Raw genomic sequence first — 20,359 nt, 5'->3', positions numbered from 1 at the left:
AACTGCAAAAACACAAACATATGGAGGCTAAACAGTACACTACTGAACAACCAATGGGTCACTGAAGAAATCAAAGAGGAAACCAAAAACTTCCTGGAGACAAATGAAAACAAAAACACGACAATCCAAAACCTATGGGACTCAGCAAAAGCAGTTCTAAGAGGGAAGTTTATAGTGATACAAGCTTACCTCAGAAAACTCTCAAATAAACAACCTAATCTTACACTTAAAGGCACTAGAGAAAGAAGAACAAACAAAACCCAAAGTTAGTAGAAGGAAAGAAATCATAAAAATCAGAGCAGAAATAAATGAAATAGAGACTAAAAAACAATAGAAAAGGTCAATGAAACTAAAAGCTGGTTCTCTGAGAAGACAAACAAAATTGATAAACCTTTAGCCAGACTCATCAAGAAAAAGAGGACTCAAATCAATAAAATTAGAAATGAAAAAGGAGAAGTCACAACTGACACTACAGAAATACAAAGGATCATGAGAGACTACTACAAGCAACTATATGCCAATAAAATGGACAACTTAGAAGAAATGGACAAATTCTCCGAAAGGTACAATCTCCCAGGACTGAACCAGGAAGAAATAGAAACAATGAACAGACCAATTACCAGTAATGAAATTGAATCCGGAATTTTAAAGCTCCCAGCAAACAAAAGTCCAGGACCAAATGGCTTTACAGGTGAGTTCTACCAAACATTTAGAGAAGAGCTAACACCTATCCTTCTCAAATTATTCCAAAAAATTGCAGAGGAAGATACAGTTCCAAACTCATTCTATGACGCCAGCATCACTCTGATACCAAAACCAGACAAAGATAAAACACAAAAAGAAAATAACAGGCCAATACCACTGGTGAACATAGATGCAAAAATCCTCAACAAAATATTAGCAAACCGAATTCAACATTACATTAAAAGGATCATACACCAGGATCAAGTGGGATTTATCCCAGATGCAAGGATATCCACAAATCAATCAATGTCATATACCACATTAACAAATTGAAGAATAAAAACCATATGATCATCTCGATAGATGCAGAAAAAGCTTTTTATAAAGTTCAACACCCATTTATGATAAAATCTCTCCAGAAAGTGGGCACAGAAGGCACATACTCAACATAATAAAGGCCATTTATGACAAACCCACATCATACTCAATGGTGTAAAGCTGAAAGCATTTCCTCTAAGATCAGGAGAGTTCTCTTTTGATTCTACTAAAAATAAGAATAACCTAATTCTTGCTCATTAGTACTATTGATTCCTACATAGTAATCTATTGTTCATCAGTTCTCACAAAAGGTTTACACAGGGAATTGCTAGAGCAAAATCTGTTGGTATCATTTGATTGCTGAAGTCTTTTGTATTATAAATCGGTCACATCAGTTATGTAAGACATAAAACTCTCCAAACAGCAGGTTTTCAAAGCACTCTTCTCAGTATTATTTCTGGAAGCATTAACATCAGAGTTAAAATAGCTCCAGTATATTTTGGTTTGAAAAAATATAATTATGCCAAGCTAACTTGAGGGGAAATCCTTGCCAGCACCTTTAGAGAGGATTATCGCCTGATGTTGCTGCTAGAAAGTGGGCATGTATCAAAGTCCCTGACCCAGCTCAGCCCCAAGCTCGTCATCAAAGCAGATGACTGCACAGCCTGCTTCACCTTAGTCAAGGAGCCTCAGAACAGAATGCTTCCAATCAAAAATGCCTGGCTGCAGCCATCTCCTATTTTGTCTAGTCAACATTCAGCGTGACAGATAAGAGAATATTGCTGCATTAATTGGTATTAATCTTTACAGAACTGATTAAAGTTAGAGAAAAAAACGCTAAGCTCTATTTCCATGAAGATGTAAAAAGGGAAAAGTAACTGGGACTCCTTGCAAAGCCCAACTCAGAGTTTCTGGAAAGAGGATAAGGATCTCTTTCTCCTTAATAATGAGGCAAAGGCTTCTCCAAGACCTGGCACAGGAGAGAGAAACATTTAGGGCTGACTTCTGGCATCAGGGAGGAATTGGGCTGTTTGTTTGTTAGCTAGATGTGTAGCAGGGCACGAGGAGGAGGGAAACTGGAATACTATGCAATGGATTCTCTTTCCTTTGAGACTAATTTTAACTTTACATTGCCTCTGTAGATACTGAAAGTCAGGATTCTCTAATTAGATCCCAGTTAAGCAATGCCAAAACAACTCTCCACCTCAGACATTTAAATATAGTAACCATTTAATTCAAATAAATACAATTCCTTGTCTGAAGGAATCAATCCATTAACAAAATTCTAATCATCCACCTTCCTTTGTGTGAGATGGTGAACACACAAACCCTGAGACAAGTGCTGCATACGTAATAATCGATTAGGCCCATTCCCTTCCCACAAGGAGCTCAAAATCTTTTGAGGAAAGAGGCAGTGTCATTCAAATACTGCACAATAGTGTAGTGATAAAGGAGCCCATGTGTACCGTGGAAACACACAGAGGAAGATCACGTAACCTAAATTGGAGATGTCAGGGAATACTTCCTAGAGGAGGCAAATCAAGGTAACAGCATAAACAAGGGCCCAGAGGTGACAACCAGCAGGGTAAGTTTAGGGTGAGATTAGAGCAGTTTGATGTACCTAAAGTTCAAAATTTTAGCAGAAAGTGGCAAGTTACATATAGAAATATTTATACATATGTGTATACATGGGTTAGTATATACACATATGTCTCCTTGCTCTGTTATCTCAGAGAGCCTAGAAGCAATAACGTCCTCGTAGCAAAAAGCATATCCGGCATGCAGATCTTGGTTTCTAATACCACTCTCCAATATAAGGAATGAGGGCTTCTTGGAGAAATGGCTAATTCTAGAGCTGGAAAAGGAAACATTTAAGATGAGACTGGAGTATCTTGTAAGCACAAGGAAACAAGGAAGAAAGAAAGGAAGAGATCAAGATGGCAGAATAGGTCATTTCTGGCTTCAGTCCCCCTCACAAGAAGACCAAATAGCAACTACCCATAGAAAAGATACCTTTATGAAAATCTCAGAACCCAGAGGTGAGCCTGAAGAAGCCCTTTGGCCACAGAAACCAAGAAGGGCTGTATTAGACGGGCAAGGGAGCAAATTCATCTTGACTGCATTGCCCCTCCCCAGGATGGCACAGTACTGCACCAGGGCCTATGATTTCCCCACTGGGAAAAAGAGAGCCCAAAGTGGACATCCAGCTGCCCGGCATTGCAGGATGCACCCCAGGAGACCCAAATGGCTCTCTCTTCACAGGGATCACTGGGGATCAAATAGAGATGGAGAAGGGGGTGGGGCTTACAGGAACAAGCCCATGGACCTTGATGGGCTATGTTCCCACAAGAAGCACCTATGCAGAAATCTCAGCCCATGGCTCTGCCTATTTGTAGAACCAAGCCACTGTCTATAATTGGCCAGAGTGCTCATTTGGCACTTTCGCCTGGTTTGGGTCCCAAGCTAACTGTCCGTACCAGCCATAGAGCTCATCCTACAGCTCTGCTCTGGGTTGGCAGAGAGCCAATCCAGAAGCTGCATACAACTGCAGAGCATAGCCTCCAGTCCTGCCCAACCAGGAAGCCTGGCCAAACCCCCCAAGCAGCCATAGAGCCCATCCCATAACCCTATTTGGGCAGGAAGGCAAGACAGCAGCCATGCACAACTGCTAAGCAGAGTCTCTGGGCCCTCCTGACCAGGGAGACTGGCTAGAGATGCTGCGCAGCTGCAAAGCTCATCTTACAGCCCCACTTGGGCAGAGAGCCAAGTCAAAAGCCGCAATGAACAGTAGATCGTAATCTCTCACCCCACCTGAGCAGGGAGCCCAAACAGTGACCCTTGACAGCCTCAGAGCCCAGCCTACAAGCCCATCCAGCAGCAAAGCTTGCTCAATTGCTGAGCAAAGCCTATGCCCCCACCTAACCAGGAAGCCTGGAAAGCAGCCCCACCCAACCACGGAACAGAGTCTCCAGCACCACCCAATTTCTAGGTACAACTGGAGGCCCCACATAACCAGGGGGCTCAGACTGCAAACTCAACCAACAGTGGGGCATAGCTAGCTACCTGCATGACTGCAGAGCCCAGCCTGTGGACCTGCCCCAATGCAGGGCACAGCATGTGGCCCCACTTGACTGCAGATCACAGACTGAGACCCCATCCAACCACAGAACCCTGTCTGCAGCCCCATCTGACCATGGTGCCCGCAGAACTACCCTGTCAGGAAACACAGCCTGCAACTCCAGTCGATCAGAGGTGACTGCAGAGTCCAACTAGTTGCCCTGCATGACTGCAGAGGCCAGCCAGCAACCAGGCCCAACCAGGGAAACCAGCGAGCAGCCCCACTCGAAGGCAGAGCCCAGCCAGCAGGCGCATGTGACCTTAGAGCCCAACCAGCAGCCACCACCTGACCTCAGATCACAGGAAGCAGCCTCATCCAATCAGAGACCTTGACAGAAAACCCCACCTTCCTGCAGATGCTGCCAGATGACCTATCCAGAACCTAAGGTAAGCTGACTGGTGAAGTTATTTCCCTACTGAAATGATCCTGTAACATCTGGAAGAAGAGACCACTTCCTCAAATGCACAGATACCAACATAAGGATACAAGGATCATGAAGAATCAGGTAAACATGACACCATCAAAGGAAACTAATAAAGATCCAATAACTGACCCTAAAGAAGTGGAGATCTATGAATTGTCTGACAAAGAATTTGGAAAAATTCTCCTTAACTTAAAGAAGTTCAGCAAACTACAAGAACACAAAAGATAACTAAACAAAATTAGGAAACAATGCCTGAACAAAATGATGATCCACAAAGAAGTAGAAGCCACCAAAAAAAAACCCACAGGAAATCTAGAGCTGAAGAATTGAAGAATACAATGACTGAACCGAAGAATTCAGTGGACAGCTTCAACAGCAGACCTGACCAAGCAGAAAAAAGAATCAATGGACTCAAAATAGGTCATCTGAAATTATCCAGTCAGAGGAACAAAAAGAAAAAGAATGAAAGAGTGAAGAAACCCTATGGGACTTATGGGACACCATCAAGAGAAACACGAATTTTGGGAATTCCAGAGAAGAAGAGAGAGAGAGAAAGGGACAGAAAGACTATTTTTAAAAATAGGGATGTAATGTAAAACATGATAAATATAGTTAACACTGCTGCACGTTATATATGAAAGTTGTGAAGAGATAAATTCTAAGAGTTCTCATCATAAGGAAAAATTGTTTTTTCTATTTATTTAATGTTGTATTTTTATGAGATGATGGATGTTCACTAAACTTGTGGTAATCATTACATGACATATGTAAGTCAAATCATTACGCTGTACACCTTAAACCTGTCTGAGTGAAGAACAGACGCCCTCAGGCGACCTACACGCAGAGGCGGGGCCCAATCCAAAGCTGAGCCCCGGGAGCTGTGCGAATAAAGAAGAGAAAGGGAAATCTCTCCCAGCAGCCTCAGGAGCAGCGGATTAAATCTCCACAATCAACTTGATGTACCCTGCATCTGTGGAATACCTGAATAGACAAGGAATCATCCCAAATTGAGGAGGTGGACTTTGGGAGCAACTGTAGACTTGGGGTTTGCTTTCTGCATCTAATTTGTTTCTGGTTTTATGTTTGTCTTAGTTTTGTATTTAGAGCTTATTATCATTGGTAGATTTGTTTATTGATTTGGTTACTTCCTTTTTTATATACATATTTTTTCCTTTTTCTCTTATTGTGAGTGTGTATGTGTATGTTCTTTGTGTGATTTGCCTCCAGATTGCTGTTTAAACACTAAGTGGAGGGGGAAGGGTAAGCTGGGACGAAGTGAGAGAGTAACATGGACATATATACACTACCAAATGTAAAATAGATAGCTAGTGGGAAGCAGCCGCATAGCACAGGGAGATCAGCTCAGAGCTTTGTGACCAGCTAGAAGGGTGGGATATGGACGGTGGGAGGGAGGGAGATGCAAGAGGGAAGAGATATGGGGACATATGTATATGTATAACTGATTCACTTTGTTATAAAGCAGAAACGAACACATCATTGTAAAGCAATTATACTCCAATAAAGATGTTAAAAAATAATTATTGATAAGGGAAAATCTGTGTTCACTTGGTTATCTGTCTTATAGTTCTTTTGTCCCTCTTTTCCTCTCTTGCTGTCTTCAACTTTCATTAATTTTTTGTATTGATATTTTTTGATTCTTTTTTCTTTTGTGCAACTTCTATAGGTGTTTTTCTGTGGTTACCATGGGGCTTACATAAAATATATTAATAACAGCTTATTTTAAGCTGAAAACACCTTAATTTCAATCATATACAGAAACTCTACACTTTTACGCTCTCTCCACACTTTGTTATCAGTATTACAATTTACACCTATTTATATTGTGTATCTATTAACATATTTTATAGTTAGTTTTTTGTTTTGTTTTGTTTTGTTTTTGCGGTACGCAGGCCTCTCACTGTTGTGGCCTCTCCCATTGTGGAGCACAGGCTCCGGACGCGCAGGCTCAGCGGCCATGGCTCACGGGCCCAGCCGCTCCGCGGCACGTGGTATCCTCCCGGACCGGGGCATGAACCCGTGTCCCCTGCATCGGCAGGTGGACTCTCAACCACTGCGCCACCAGGGAAGCCCCCTCTTTCTTTTTTGAATTACTGTTTTCCTGGGTATAGTATTCTTGGTTGGTATGCTTTTTTTTTTTCTCTCAGAATTTTGTATATACCATCCCACTCCTATCTGGCCTGCAAGATTTCTGATGAGAAATCCACTGATAGTCTTGTAAGAGTTCCCTTGTTCATGACAAGTCACTTTTCTCTTACTACTTTAAAAATTCTCCTGTATTTTTGGCAATTTGATTATATGTGTCTCAATGTGGTTTTCTTTGGATTCATCTTAGTTAAAAGTTTTTGGGCTTCCTGGATCTGAGTCTTCATTTCTTTCTCCAGATTTGGGAAGATTTCAGCCATTATTTCTTTAAATAAACTTTTTGATCCTTTCTCTCTTCTCCTCCTCAGAGTCCCATAATGCATATATTGGCCCAATTGATGGTGACCCATAATTCCTTAAACTTTCTTCATTCTCTTTTCTTTTTGCTGCTCTGTATGGATAACATCAAATTACCTGTCTTCAAGTTTGCTAATTCTTTCTTCTGCTTGATCTACTCTGATGTTGAACTCCTTTAGTGAATTTTTAAGTTTAGTTATTGTACTCTTCAGGTCCAAGATTTGTGTTTGGTTCTTTTTAAACTTTCTCTTTGTTGAAATTATCATTTTGCATATACATTGCTCTTCTTAGTTAATTGAGCATTTTTATGACTTATTTTGAACTCTCTGTCAGGTAATTTATATAACTGTGTTTCATTAGGGTCAGTTTCTGGAGTGCTACCTAGTTTCTTTGTTTGGATCACCTCCACCTTTTCCTTGACTCTTTGTGTTGATATCTACACATTAGAAAAAAACACCACTTCTCTCAGTCTTCATGGATTGGCCACATACAGAAGAAAGCCTTTACCAATCAGCCTGCTCAGATATTCTGTGAGTCCCTCAGAACTCTGTGCTAGTCCAAACCAAACCACCATCTTTGTTCTTAGTATTCCCCCACCTCCAGGCATCTAGAGTATGCCAGGTCTGTCCCATCAGTGCTCCAAGACAGTGAGACAAAAGCCAGTCCCCTGGGTAGCACTCAGAGGAGTTGGAAATTTGAATGTGCACTCCAACTCTTTCCCTCCCCATTGAGAAGCTGGTAATGGGTTTTTCTCTCACTTGCTCTGTTCTGGACAGGGTAGAAGGACTGTGGCAAGTACTTGCATGCTAGTTCAAACCAGTCTTTGCTGTCAGTGACTGCTGGGCATCTAGAATACACTGGGTCCTGTCATTGCTCTGAGACAGGTGAGACAGAAGCCAGTCACTCAGGCATCCACCAGGAAAGTTGTAATGACTGATGTGCAGTGCGACTTTTTCCCTCCCCAGGGAGAAGCTGGGAGCTGTGGGGTTTTGCCCACGTGCTCAGTACTAATTGGGGTGAGGGAGAACTGTGCTGAGTTCCTGCATGCTGGTTCAAAAGGTTGTCTCTGTTATCTGTTGTTCCCAGTGGTCTTGCATATGCCAGGTCCCTGAGCACTCTGAGAAAGGTGAAATACAAGCCAGTCCTTCAGGAAGCACCTGGAAAAACTGAAATGTTAGATACGCTGTGTAACTCTTTCCACCCCATGGGAGAAGCCAGGAAATGGTTTTCTCCACCTGCTCACTCTGCACTGAGCCAGGGGCAAGAGCTGTGGTGAGGGCCCACACCCTAGTCCAAAATGCTACCATTGTTTGCTGTAACCTCCTGGGGTCTAATATATGCTGAGTCCAGTCAGCACTTCAAGACAGTAGAAACAGGAGTCAGTCTCTTAGGCAGCACCTGGAAAAGTTAGGATGTTAGCTGTGTGGACCAACTCTTTCTCTCCCCAGAGAGAAACAGCAGTTTTTTGCCTACTTGCTCTGTGTTGCACTGGGTGAGGAGCTGTGGCAAGTGCTCACACAACAGTTCAAACCACTGCCTTTCTTCTCTATAGCCCTCAGGGGTTTCGTGAACATCAAGCCCTGTCAGTGTCCCAAGACATGTGAGAGAGAAGCCAGTCCCTTGGGCAGCACCTAGAAAAGTTGGAATATTTGATGCATAGTCTAGCTCCTTCCCTCCCCAGGAAGAAGCTGGGAGCTGAGGGTGTCCTCCCAATCCTATGTTGCTGTACCTGGTATGAGGACTGTTGTGAGCAGGTGTCTCAAATTTTCCTACCAGTTTTGATGTGGCTGGTTTTTCACTTGCCTGAAGTGCAGGAGCCTCTCAACTAGTTTCTAGATTTCTCACAAAGGGAATTGATCCATCTATTGCTGTTGAATCAGTAGATCCACGGAGAGGAGGGTCCGGGGCTTCCTATTCTGCCATCTTGCTGACCTTCTGTAAGTTTATCTTGATCCTGTGACTTGCTGAACTCAGTTTTTACTTCTAGGATATTTTATGTAGAGTCCTTGAAATTTTCTGTGTAGATCATCACGTCAACTACAAACAAGGATAGTTTATTTTTCTTTTCCAATCTGTATGCCTTATATTTTCTGTTCCGGCATTACTGAGTCGCATGAGTCTTCCAGTACTATGTTGAGTAAGAGTGTTGAAAGCAGACATCCTTGTCTTATTCCCAACTTTGGGGGAAAGCAACCTCCCTTTCATTATTAAGTCTGATATTAGCTAGAGTTTTGCAGATGTTCTTTATCAAGTTAAAGAAGTTGCCCCTTATTCTTTGTTGAGAGATTTTATCATAAATGGGTTGAATTCTGTGAAATGCTTTTTTGGTATCAACTTATATGATCTTGTGATTTCTCTTCTTTGGCCTGTTGAAGTAATGGATTACATTAATTGATTTTTGGATGTTGAACCATTTTTGAATCCCTGGGATAAAATCTACTTGGTTAAGGTGTTTAATTCTTTTTATATATTGCTGGATTCTATTTCACAATGCCCTGTTAAGAATTTTTGCATCTATATTCAGGAGGGATAACACTCTGTATTTTTCTTTATCTTTTTTTTTTTGGTCTGATTTTGATATAGAGGACTACTAGCTTCATATAATGATTTGACAAGTGTTTCCTTCTATTTCTGGAAGAGATTGTGAGGAATTGCTATTGATTTTTCTTATATGCAAAGTAGAATTCTCAAGTGAAACCATCTGACTCTGGAGGTTTTGTGTGTGCACTTTAAATTATGAATTCAATCTCCTTAATAATTATAAGACTATTCACGTTATCTATTTCATGTTGGGTAAAAGTTGTGATAGTTTGTGTTTTTTGAGGACTTGGTCCATTTCATCTTGTCAAATGTATGTATTTGTAATTGTATTATTCTGAATTATATTTTTGATGTCTGCAGGTTTTATAGTGATGTCCCCCCTTTCATTCCTGATTCTAATTTTTTGTCTTCTCTCTCTTTTTTTTTTTCTTGGTCAGTCGTGCAAAAGATTCATCAATTTTATTGACCTTGTCAAAGAACCAGCTGTTTGCTTCATTGATTTTATCGTTTTTCTGTTTTTCAATTTCATTTACTTCTGCCCTTATCTTCATTATTCCCTTCCATCATGGTTTTTTGGATTATTTTACTCTTTTAGGATTCTCAAGGTGAGGGATTTCCCTGGTGGTCCAGTGATTAAGACTCCACACTTCCACACTGCAGGGGGCACAGGTTCGATCCCTGATGGGGGAACTAAGATCCCACGTGTCACACAGCATGGCTTAAATTAAAAACAAATAAAAAATTAAAAAAACAAGATTCTCAAGGTGAGAACTTAAATGATTGGTTTGAGACTTTTCTTCTTTTCTAATGTGTACATTTAGTGCTATAAATTTCTCTCTCAGCACTGCTTTAACTTTGTCCCATAAATTTTGATATATTACATTTCCATTTTCATTCAGTTCAATGCATTTTTTATTTCCCTTGAGATGTCCTCTTTGACCCATAGATTATTTAGAAATATGTTGTTTAGTTTCCAAGTGTTTGGAGATTTTCCTGTTGTCTTTCTGGTATTGATTTCTAGTTTGATTCTCTTGTGGTTAGAGAACACACACTATGATTTGATACAGAAATTATTTATTTCAGGTTTGTTTTCTGGCCCAGGATAAGTCAATCATGGTATAATGTTCCATGGGCACATGAAAAGAATGTGTCTTCTGCTTTTGTTGGGTGGAGTGTTCTGCAAATACTGATGAAATACTGTTGGCTGATGGTATTGTTGAGTTCTTCAGTACCCTTGCTGATTTTCTGTCTGGTTTTTCTATCAATTGTTGACAGACAGGTGTTGAAGTCTCTAACTGTAACTGTGTATTTGCCTACTTTTTGTTTCAGTCTCCGTTTTATAAGATTGTAATTTTTACAGTAGTCTTAGGTTTACAGCAAAATTGAATTAAAGGTACAGAGATTTCCCATATATTCCTGTCCCTACACATGTATAGTCGTCCCCGTTATCAACATCCCCCATCAGAATGGTACATTTGTTATAACTGATGAACCTACGTTGACACATCATCATCACCCAGAGTCCACAGTTTACATTAGTATTCACTCTTGGCATTATACATTCTATGGGTTTGGACAAACGTGTAATGACATGCTTCCACCATTACAGTATCATACAAAGCAGTTTCACTGTGCTAAGAATCCTCTGTGCTCCATCTTTTCATCCATCCCTCCCTGTTAATCTCTGGCAACCACTGATCTTTTTACTGTTTCCTTTTTCAGATTGTCGTATGGCTGGAATCATACAGTATGTAGCATATGCGGCCTTTTCAGGCTGGTTTCTTTACTTAGTAATAGGCATTTGTTTCCTCCATGTTTTTTCATAGCTTGATAACTCATTTTTTTAAGTAGTGAATAATATTCCATTGCCTGGGTGCACCACAGTTTATTTATCCATTCACTTACTGAAGGACATCTTGGTTGCTCCCAACTTTTGGCAATTATGAATAAAGCTGCTATAAACATCCACATATAGATTTTTGTGTGGATGTAAGTTTTCAGTTCCTTTGGTTATATATCAAGTGTGCAATTGCTGGATTGTATCATAAGAGTACATTAGTTTTTTAAGTATTGGGCTGTCCAAAACGTTCATTCGGGTTTTCCGTAAGGTACTACAAAAATCCCGAATGAACTTTTTGGCCAACCCAGTAATTGCCAAACTGCCTTCTAAAGTGGCAGTATCATGTTGTATTCCCACCAATAATGAAATGAGAGTTCCTGTTTGTCCACATCCTTGCCAGCATTTAATACTGTCTGTCAGTCTATCAGTTTTTGATCCATATATGCTGTAGCTCTACTGTTTGGTGAATACACATTTGCTATGTCTTCTTGCTAGACTGATGCTTTTCTCATTATGCAATGACCCTCTTTATCCTTAGAAATTTTGCTTAGAAATCTACTTTATAAAATATTAATATATTCACTCTTGCTTTTTAAAAATTCACATTTGTATCATATATCTTTATCTATCCTTTTGCTTTCAACCTACTTACATTATTGAATTTGAAGTGAGTTTCATATAAACAGTATATCGTTGGGTTGTATTTTTTAATCCACTCTACCAATCTTTGTCTTTTAATTGATTTATTTAGATCATTTACATTTAATGTAACTATTGATACATTAAGGCTTAAGTCTGCCATACTATTTTCGGTTTTCTGTTTATTCTCTCGGCTTTTCTTTTCTCTATTTTTCCCCCTGCATTCCAGTGGGTTACTTGAGCATGTTTTAGAATTCCATTTTGATTTATTTTGAGTGTATCTATTTGTATAGATTTTTAAGTGATTGCTCTAGGCATCATATTTTATATACATAACTTATCACAGTCTACTGGTATCATCATTTTACTAGTTCAAACAAAGTACAGAAAACTTACTTCCCATTATGTCACTTCATCCTCCCCTAGTTATAACAGGGTTATCTTAAATATTCCTTCTACATACATTGACAACCATACTAGACAGTGTTATAATTTTTGCTTCAACCATCAAATAAATATAATTCAGAAAACTCAAGATAAAGAAAATGTATTTTATTTACCTATGTTTACTCTTCTGTTGTTTTTTCTTCCTTCCTAACATTCCAAGATACTTTCTTTCATCACTTCTCTTCCGTTTAGAAAACTTTCTTTAGCCATTCTTTTAGAGGATATGCTGGCAACAAATGTTCTTAGTTTTCTTTCATCTGAAAATGTCTTGATTTTCCCTTCATTCATGAAGGATAATTTTTCTCAGTGTAAATCCTTGATCGACAGTATTTTTCTTTCAGCACTTGAAAAACGCTATGCTATATCCTTTTGTCCTCCAGAGTTTCTGATAAGAAATCCACTGTTAGTAAAGTTGCTTTTCCTTATAGTGAAGGTATTTTTTCTCTCTCACTGCTTTCAAGATACTTTGTCTTTAGTTTTCAGAAATTTGACTATAATGTACCTTGGTGTCAATTTCATTGGGCTTATCTTGTTTGAGATTTACTCAGCATCTTGAACCTGTCATTTTATTTTTAAATCTGTAATTATGATTTTGGTAAACACAAGTATGTGCGTGTGTATGTGCGTGAGAGAGAGAGAGAGATTGAGAAAGAAAGAGAAAGGGGGGTGGCGCTCTTCTTCTTATAAGGACACTAATCCCATGTGAGGGTCCCACCCTCAAGACCTCATCTAATCCTAATTACCTCCCAAAGACTCATCTCCAAATACCATCACATTGGAGGTTAGGGCTTCAACATATTTAGGAGTGACACAAATTCAACAATTTAGAAGAGACACAAATATTCAGTCCATAACAGGACCCACTGGTCTCTCAGTTAGGATCTGTCACACCTGGCTACCATTAAAATAACCTAGGAAGCTTTTTTAAAATTCTGAGACCCCAGGTCAATTAAATCAAATTTTCTAGGGGAGAGGACAAGCCCCATTTGACTAATCTGTAAAATGGGCACAAGGATGGTATCTACCTCATTTGGATTATGATGAGGATCAATGAGATAATGTATATAAATCACCTGTCACTTACTGGGTGCTTAATGAATGACAGCTTGTTCTCAAAGTTCCCCACGTGATTCAAATATTCAGTCAGCACTGAGTACAACTAACGAATTGATGGGCATTTCAGGCAGAATAAGCAAGGAGAAATAGAGCTCAGTAGATAGAAGAGGGTGAGGTTAAACCTCACCTTAAAGACAAGGTTTGGGGGGGGGGCCTTAGCCCTTGACTCTGCTATGAAAAAGGCTGGTTGAGAACATGCGTATTCCCATTCTGATCACCTCATATTTGTGTGAGCTCATAAGGATTTTGCACCTTCGTTTATGCAAGGGCACACAGCTGACAAATAGGAGAGCTGGGACTTTTAGAGGCTGTGTCTTGAAAATCAAGTTTCTTCCCACTTCCCACCACTACGCTCTAAGTTGTTCCATGGTCATTACTACATTTCACCACATGAAGAATCTCCCTTGAGGACTTTGGTCAACAGATCTGTCAGTCTACTTTCTATAATGTTGCTTAGGGCTGACAGACAAGAGGTAATGGCTAAGTATGTTTCGTACTTCACAAGACTCAGACACAAGACCCATATGTGGTGGGCAAGGTGAAAACAGTCATCTTTGCAAATAATATGAATCACATAATTTTGTTCTACAGAGGGAAACTTCTAGAGATGGAGCAGTGGAGAATAAAGAACAAAAAGCACAGGTTTTGGAGTCATGCAGAATGGATAGGATAGATATGAAGTGCCTAGCTCATCACAGGTCTTCAATAAATGGAAACTGTTGTCATTACGAATGTCTGATGATGCTTAGACACAATTGTCCAAGAAAAGGGATGGCTCCAGAAGCCTGAGTAGGATAGGGGGTAGAGGGGGAGGCTAAGGAAGGCTAAGACACTCCTGGTTTCCAATCCCAGCTTCTATCACTTACTCACTAAGATCTCAGATGGAAAGCCACTTAGCCTCCCCAAGCCCCAACTGGTTCATCTGCAAAATGGGCACAGTAATGGTACCTACCTCATTAGGGTTGTGGTAAAAATCAAATGAGATAATGTATGTAAACCACCTGCCATATACTGGATGCTCAATAAATGATAGTTACTTTGATTACCCTTCCAAGGTGAAATAATTTCCAGCCAAAGCATTAATAACAGTGATTCCCTTTATTTGATGAACCAATCTGCATCTGATTAACTCTTTGTAAGTATCTCTTGGGGTAGAATTGTAATGTGTCCTTCACATTCTCTCATGAGGAAGATTTGGCTGGGATTCTGTGCCGCGGAAATTAATGGCCTCTGCGAATCTATTTGCATAAGTACTTGTGCTATCACAATGACATTAAGGAATGCATCCTGATCTGGTCCTGATGGCACAGAAACAGAGCTGCAGGGATGAAAACATACTCAAGGCCTGGCGATTCGTTGCTCCAAGACTTCTCCTGCAGAAGCCTGCCTTGTTTTGCTGAGATAGGCTGGAAAAATTCTGGCAACAAAGTGGCCATGAAGGAAGAGCACCTAAGGAAAGACTTCCAGTTCCTGAATGATAGAAATTCTGCCCGGGGACAGGAGATAAAAAATCCAACTTCCCAATGCCGGCTGCACACTTTGACTCCAGCCTCTCATCCTGGGACCATGATCTCCCTTGGCTGGGGGATGCTCTGTGCCCGTCAGGAGGGACTTGACCTTCTCACGGTCTGCAAGACAGAGCAACCCACATCCAGTTGGCCTGGTCCAAACATGCGGTACTTGGGACCTTGGATGTATCCCCAGTTAACTCTTCACTGTCTCTATAAAGGGCAAAGGTGCACCTCTACAAATATCAGGTCTAGCTTCAACCTCCAGTAGCCCAAAGGTATACACACCAATCAAAGTCTAATGACACTGTAGCTGAGAGTCCCAAGCTGCGCTTAAACAGACTCATTCTGTCACTTCCTGGCTGTGTAACCTTTGGTATGTTTCTCAACTTCTCTGTGCCTAAGTGTCTTCGTTTGTAAAATGGGAGGAATAAGTGTTTCCTAATGGTTCTAAGGTTTAAATGAGAGAGTGCTTAGTTAAAGCTGGATGCCATGGAAGCTCTTAGCAACTGGTAGCTATCATGTTGATTACTAGCCCACACTGCACTAAGGTAAGATGGATAAAGTCAAAGCATTTTCCTATGCAGGGCTCTGGCTTAGAAGTTGAGTGTACTCAAGTATTTTCAGTGTTCAAAATATTTCACAATTTGAGCCAACAAATAGCTGATAACAAATTGAACAGTCATCCTAAATTTGTTTTTTACCAAAGTGAATGCTGAAATGTTGGAGAAAGTGTACTCATATATTGCTGGTGGAAAAATAAATCCTTACAACTCATCTGGAGAGGAATCTGGTATTATCTACTAAAATAAAAAATATAGATACACTTCAACCAGCAATGCCACTCTTGGGAATCTAGTCCACAGAAATAAAGGCACTGGAAATGGAAGGAATGTTTGTGAATTGCATATCCAAACCATGGTCTTTTATACTAACATTTAACAGAAGCAGGTGGTTTCCATGGTGTATTAAGTGAGAAAAGCAAGATGTGGTAGCGTATATACTAGGCTGCCACTGCTGTAAAGTGAAATGTCTGAAACATCCTTTATCTCTGTGAAACGTAAATTCTACGTAATTATGCAAGCATGGAGGGAGGCATGGAAAGGTATGTACTGGATTATTCAAATCTGTTACCTGTGTGGGAGTGCTATGGAGTGTAAGGAAAAAAGACTGCACATTTTTCAAATAAAGGTGTCCACAGTGAAAACTTGTATTCTGTACTCCCATTTAGGTAAAATTGTGTGCGTGCACACACACACACACAAACACACACAAAGAAGTGAGATAGGATGGTCAGTACAATGTTTACTGGTGTATATCTCAAGGGGAGTGAAAAGTAGAAAACCATTTATTTGTTTACTTATTTATTATGCATTTATTTTGCACCAGTGGAACCTGAAAACTTCCCTCAGGGGCAATGTTCGCTTAAGAACAAGTGGCAGAAGGAAGAGAACCGGGTCTGCGGCAGCAGGATTGACTGGCGGGGAGGGAGATATACTCTTCACTGTTTCCCCGTTATTCCTTTTGAATCTTGTACCATATGCACATATTATATTCAAAAGAAGAAATAAAAATTCAGTGTTGTATCTCAAGACCTACAGGCTCTCTCAGAAGCCAGGGAGTAACCAGGAGTCTCCTCGGTAGGCACACAGGCAGCCTTCCCTCGGCCCCTCTAGCACAGGTGCCCCGCTTTCCCATTGCAGGCCCAGGGTTCGTGCAGCACCCCCTGCCTCACACACACCCTCTTGATGTTGGCTCAGTCATCTCCTCACCCCTGCGTCTAGCTTAGGCGCCCTGCTCGATCTCCCTCCCACTTAGACATTGTGCCTGTATTTGTTGAATAAAGGCAGTGTACGCACAATGTTTGACACCCATGTGTGTGCAATTTCACCTATGATGGTGTTGTCTCTTGCCTTCTGGAGAATGTAGGCAAGCTCAGTTCTAATTTGTTCCACCAGAACCACAGAAAAGCCCAGAAGCTGCATTAGCAACCGTTGTCATCCAAGCCCACATTTAGCAAATATGTAATGAACATCTACCAGGTAGGTCCCCAGCACTGTGCTGAGCCTGGGAGAAAGAAAAGTGAGCAGAGATTGAGGTGGTCCCTGTGGAGCTCACAGCGCAGTAGGGGAGACAGGCATCACGCTAGTTCACAAGCGAACAAGAAAAATAGTTACAGGTCGTGCAACTGCAAAGGAGAAAGAGTGCAGGGAGCGATCAGAGCAATATATTGAAATAATGTGTCTTGCTCCTACCTGCGCTATATTTTTAAATGTAGATAGATGTAGTTATGATCGATTCATTTAAAGTGCTGTTGAATTCATGTATTTTTTCTCAATCACCAAATTCTAAGAGCACAGCTATTACCAATGTGGCAGTAAGGAGGATGGAATGGGACAAGATACCTTATGAAACTGCAAACATTAGAAAAGGGTTTTCACACGTGTCCATGCTTTGAGAGAAACCTTGGGCTTTCTAAGTGAATACTGCATTGCTGTGCCACAAACCCAAAATGTATTTGGAAGGGATTTTTGACACATTTAAAAACATTTTTTTATCAAGGGTTTCTCAAGATTAGCTGTTTGATTTACTCAATAAAAATGGTCATTATTTTAAAAGGGGTCTTCAAAATATCATATGATATCATTTACATGTGGAATCTAAAATATGATACAAATAACTTATTTACAGAACAGAAACAAACTCACAGACATAGAAAACAAACTTATGGTTACCGAAGGGGAAAGGGGGGGGGGATAAATTAGGAGTTTGGGATTAGCAGATACAAAGTGCTATATATAAAATAGAAAAACAACAAGGTCCTACTGTATAGCACAGGGAACTATATTAAATATCCTATAATAAACCATAATGGAAAAGAATACAGAAAAGAATGTATATGTGTATAACTGATTCACTTTGCTGTACAGCAGAAACTAACACAATGTTGTAAATCAACTATACCTCAATAAATTTAAATTTTAAAATAAAAAAAATAAAAAGTGATCTTCATACTCAGAAGAATTATGAATGGCCAGTCTAATAAAGCTCTGAAGTCGTAATACATTCCCTCTCTCTCTCTCTCTCTCTCATACACACACACACACACACACACACACAGAGGCACACACAGAGGCACACACACAGGTGAGCATCTGACAAGTATTAGCAAGCAGCAACATGCCTATGACAGAGAAGGGTTGCAAACTTACCACCCCTGCTCCCATCTCTCATTTCCCAAAGCTAGCTAGGAGCAAGGTGAAGGGGAGACGACCACCCCTGCACGCACACTGCTGTGGGCTAGTACCTGGTCCAGTTTGCAGAAGTGCCCTGCTATATGGGGTGGGAGGCTGTCCCCACTTTTTAGCCTAGGGAATGGGGAGCCTAGGACCAACTCTGCGGGGGATTCAGAAGGAAAGCAAAATTCAGTCTGTGCCCTCAGAGAGCCTGCAACCGAGCTGCGAGTCATGACTTGCTTATAGGAGAAATACAGGACTGGATTATCTCATTTATCTGGACTTGCAGTGGAGGCAGAACTTCCACATAAATTAACCGTCCAATTAACTGATATTTTCAGTTAAGTGTTCATCCTGTTTGTTCGGATCATTCTCACTGGAAAGCCTTCTACATGTATTATAAATTTGTTTTATTCAGTAGAACATTCTGGGCATAATTTAACCTTTTCCTGATGACTCAGGGTCATCAATATGAATATCTTTCATTGTACCTCGTCTGCTTTTGCATTATTCTGAATTCTCTTTCTTTGCACATCTGGCTGTCAGCTGTCACTGCTCACCCACAGTTAATGAGCCTGTCTCTTCCAACCCTCTCAGCTCTCGACTAATCACTGATAATAACAGCAAAAACTGCATTGATCCCCTGCTACATGCCAGGCCCTGTGAGAAGTGCTTTGAATGGATTAATTAATTAAATCCTGAGAGCAACCCTTGAGGCAGGTACAATTATTATCCCCAAACTACAGATGGGGTAACCAAGGCCCAGAAGGGTCAAATTATTTGCTGAAGGTTACATGGCAAGCCTGCAGCAGAACCAGGATTTGGACACTGACCTGCTGGTCTCAAGATTCCCAGGTCTTTACCACCACATCACTACTGCCTTTCAAACCTTTTTGATAGTGAGACACAATCAGAAATATATTTTTATCCAGTAGACACAAATATATCAAAACTTCCAATGACGACACGTTACATGGAGCACATTCTGATATTCTATTCCATCATCATCATCATCATTGTCATCATCATATTATTATTACTAATATTGGTTGTGACCCACTGAAATGATTTCCCAACCCATTCATGGGTCACAACCCATGGTTTGAAAAATGCTGCAGCACATTTTATGGTTAATCTGCGATGGATACAGGGTCACCCCTGGCCATATGACACCTTGGTGTAAACTGGAAAAAGATGCCCCTCCCTCAAGAGGATTAATTCCATTTGTCAAAAAATTGTCAAGCTGGGCTTCCCTGGTGGTGCAGTGGTTGAGAGTCCGCCTGCCGATGCAGGGGACACGGGTTCGTGCCCCGGTCCGGGAGTCCGCGGCAGGGCCCGTGAGCCATGGCCGCTGAGCCTGCACGTCCGGAGCCTGTGCTCCGCAACGGGAGAGGCCACAACAGTGAGAGGCCCGCGTACCGCAAAAAAAAAAAAATTGTCAAGCTAAGTTGATTTTTTAGAGTAAAACACTTGACTGCCATCTGCCAGGAAATGGTTATTTATAAATAAATAAATAAATAAATAAATCTTAATGATGTCAACAGAATGCATGGTGCCCCTGAAACAAAATGATGCTGTGAGCGCCCAACACACAACTGTACACGTTGGCCCTGGTGGCAGAGAAACCAGATGACAAAGTGGGTTAAGAGGTATTGGTTAAATGAGTCAATTATCTCAGAGTACCTGCATGCCCAGGATTTGTCACAGCTCTTTTGCCTTCTCAGAGTTTCTCCTCAATCCCAATTAGGGCTGCCAAATAAATATGGGATGCCCACTTAAATTGGAATTTCAGGTAAACAATAAATAGTTTTTAGTATAAGTACACACAGTAGTTGGGATATATGCATACTAAAATATTATTTATTGCTTATGTGAAATTCCAATTTACTGGGAATCCTGTATTCTTATTTGCTAAATCTGGCAACCCTATTCCCAATGCACAGCTGGATTGATGTGGGACTTGCTGCTGTGTCTTAGGAATCCGGAGCAGTTATCACATGACACAGGGGTTAGATGGCAATTCTGTTG

This window comes from Orcinus orca, chromosome X, assembly GCF_937001465.1.
Source record: "Orcinus orca chromosome X, mOrcOrc1.1, whole genome shotgun sequence".
Taxonomy (NCBI): Eukaryota; Metazoa; Chordata; class Mammalia; order Artiodactyla; family Delphinidae; genus Orcinus; species Orcinus orca.
Note: the sequence above shows the minus strand (reverse complement) of the source record.